Below are 4006 nucleotides of genomic sequence, written 5' to 3'. Positions count from 1 at the left end.
GCCGATCCACCAAAAACCCGACTCGCCAAAAACCTACCTTTTGGCGGGTCGATGGCGGGCTGAAAATCCTCAACCCAACTGTGACAACCCGAGTTCTAATCTCTCATTTAATCAAATCATCATAATTAATAGACAAGAATCAAAGTCTAAACAAAATAAAATTTTTTATTTTTTTTTAAAAAACAGAGCACCTCGCTCGATCGGTAAAAAGCTACCGATCGAGCGAGCACAAAGGCCCAACTCTCGGGTGCAACAAAATTGTGGCCTCGCTCGATCTGCAACAATTCACCGATCGAGCGAGCCACAATCTTCGAGTTTTCTGTCCCTGCAATAATGGCCTCGCTCGATCCGTGATAATTCACCGATCGAGCGAGAGCATTTTCCAGAAAAAGAACAGAAGAACTTTTGCTGTCAAAAACAAGTTCATCCATGCATTTATCATCTACTATCAACTCATACAAAGCCTATCCCAAATCATAAGCTAACATGCATTCTAACATGATAAAGTTGATAGAATTGAATCATCACAAAGCCTTAAAATCATCTCAATATAAACACATGAACCATAGAAGATTCATTAGATAGTAAAAACATTAAGCTACAACAACATGTTGTCTCAAGGATTTACACATCTTTCCAAATCCTATATACATAAACAAGACAACAACTTATTATCAACAAATCTTGGTACAAGTAGCTATAACATAATCATGTTTATGACATTTAACACTTTCATTGACAGCTCACTCAAACCATCTAACACTCGGATCATCACGCTATTCTTCTCATCCCTTGTCCTTCAAGTTCGCTTTTTCCCTGTTTCAATCCCGCTTATTGCCATGACACATACAACACAACAATAACCGGATAACTCCGGTGAGAAATAGATTTCCCAGTAAAAGCAACTAAACATGCATATAAAACATATATCAAGCTCATGATATAAATAAAGACAATGCATGTTTTAAAACAAGATTCATCTCTTATCTCGTCGGTTGGGATCCCGAGAAGAAGATATCATAGCTAACCACCGACTCTCCCAATCGAGGTGGGGCTATTTATCTTACTTCTCTAGACTTTGAAGCCACTACATATGCATTTCAGACGCTAGGCTACGTCAACCACCCAGGCCATACATATATAATCCCTCAAATCGTCTATTCGAACGTTTCCGTTCATTTCAAAATCAAAGAATAAGTCTTTCAAGATGAATGCAATATATATCATCACAAGAGCATTCATTAACATCTAATACTCATTCAATAAATCATAGAAAACCATAGAAAAGCAATTAAGCAAATAAGTATGTGATTTAGGAAACTCGATACAAACCATCTCGAGTTATAATCCCATTCAAGTAGTAGTCCACTTTTACCTTTCAAAAGTGAGGTTTAGGATGTCTTCTAGCTTGTCAAAATCTGTACAAGTACCAACCATAAGCCTTAACTTAAAAATCTGCTCAAAACCATACAACTTAAAGGTAGAATAGCTTCAAACTTTGTTCCTTCTTCTATCGATTTCGAAGTCGACGTTCTCGAGTTTACGTGCCCTGTTTATGCGCTGAAATCACAGCATACAAACCAAGGAATCATCAGCTAATAACCCAACAACATCTTAGTCCAAGAAACAATAGCAAATCACTTCAAATCCTAAGTTCGACGTCATATCGATATAACTCGACAATCCCGAACGTAACTATAATCAATCTAACATTCACATCAGCTGTATAGGATTCAAAACAGCATAATCCTCAACATATCAGCAAGCATATACATCGAATAATAGTTGGGAAATCATAAGAACATAATATAATAATTATTTTTCAACCCAACTTCAATAAAACAAGGTATAGAAGCTCATCAACACCATTCTATACACAAATCTGATGTCTGTCAATTTTGAATTCCCAAACCCTGATGAACTAAGAGAAAACTTACATCAATTCGAAGGTCTCGTTGCAAGAATTCCAGAACATCTTTCGAAATCAAAAACGGATACCCGAGGCTCAAGATATCTCAATTTGAAAAAGAAGAAGAAGCTTGAAATTCTTTATTCCTTTCTCTCGATTCCCTCCTCTGAATATCTGATAGAATGTGTGTTGTGTCACACGTGTAAATGCTGAGTATTTCTTTACAATTCTGATAAATTCAATAATAATTGCACTTTAGCCCCTCAAGTTATCAATAATTACAATTCAGTTCTCAATTTCTTATTTCATTCAATTTCAATCCTAAATAATTTAAGAATATTAGAATTTAAATCAAAACTCCAAATATTTCCAAATTAAATATTCTCGGATCAAAATTAAATAATTTTGGGCGTTACACCAACTCAACCCAAGATGGGTTGCGGGTTAGGCGCGCCGGCCCGCGGGTTGGATCACGACAAATAAAAATAAATAAAAAATATTATAATTAATTATAAATATAATTTCATAAATAAATATTAATAGAAACATATTAATAAAACTTTTAATTATTGATTTTATGTGTGTAAATTTTATATAAATTAATTAATACAAAAAAAATCACAACTTTTATTAAAAAATACATATATAACAATAAAAATAAAAATAAATTATTAATTTTCCAGGCCCGCGGGCCAACCCGCGCGGGTCGCGGGCCTAGGAGGGTTGGCCCATCTAGGCCCACCTTTTGTTGGGTTAAAAAAATTTCAATCCAACCCACTTAAATTGTGTGGCGGGCCGAGCTGGACCAATCCGACGGGGCTAACCCAAATTGACGGCTTTACGGCTTTGCTCATCATTATTTAGTTTTATTATAATTTTTTATTTAGTTGTATATTGTGTTTTAATTTTGGTTAAATTTTGTAACAGTATAATGTAATTCGTCATTTGAATTTTGCTCGTATTGCTTGTTGTTCTGAAAGGTAAGCACCGTTTAGAATTTTTTTAAATTTGTACTTAATATTTTTGTTATGATTATTAATTTAATAATAATAACACTCATTTAAAAGTTTCATGCTATTAACCTGTCAAAAACAATTTCATGCTATTTTATTAATTTTTTTATTTTTTCGTAATAATATTCTATTAATTGTTTTATTATTCTATTACTAATTTCGTTTTATTTTTATTTTTAATGATGTATTAATTTTGTAAATTTTATTACAATGACCAAAATACCCCAAGTGTTAATTAAATAAATATTTTTAAACTAATCAGATAGATATTAAATATTTATAATTATCACTTAATTTATTATAATTAATTAAAATATATTTATTACCTTAATCATTAAAAATAAATAAATTAAAGCTTAATAAATCCTTATTTTCATCAATGAATTGATTAACAAGATTAAAAATTTATAAAATATATTTGTTACTCTGATCATTAAAAAATGATCAAAACTTAATAAATCCTTATTTTCATCAAAGAATTGATTAACGAGATTAAAAATTTATAAAAAATATTTAATTTCAGATTATATTGGTATTATATTATTTTTTTGACGGGTTGGAATTATATTATTTATTTTAGTGAATGTAATTAAGTTGAATGCAATTTTTATACGTAGATATAAACAAATAAATTTTTGTATATTAATTTTTAATATGATTGAAAAAAATTAATATTTCTAAAATTAATCAATAAAAATGTATGGTAAATATTTAAATATTATATTTATTACTAAATTTGCACTAATTTTAATTTCCAAACCACAAAAAAAATAACTATAAATATTAATTAAAATATAGAAAATAAATAAATTTAAAAATAATATAAATAAGAATTGACTTAAAATTAAAATAGTAATAATATTTTTGATATTATTTTTATTTTGAAACATTTTAATAACGATTATATTTTTTATAAATAATATATTATAATTTTTAATAATAATTCAAATATTCTGAATAATAATTAAAGTAATTATAAAATTATTTATATTATAAATCAAATTTAAATATTATTTCATTTTATTTTTAATTATTTTAAATTGTGGGATATTATTGGAAAAAAATATTTTTTGCTTTAATACAT

This window comes from Henckelia pumila, chromosome 2 (assembly GCF_033568475.1).
Source record: "Henckelia pumila isolate YLH828 chromosome 2, ASM3356847v2, whole genome shotgun sequence".
NCBI classification, from domain to species: Eukaryota; Viridiplantae; Streptophyta; class Magnoliopsida; order Lamiales; family Gesneriaceae; genus Henckelia; species Henckelia pumila.
This window is presented reverse-complemented; position numbering follows the sequence as displayed.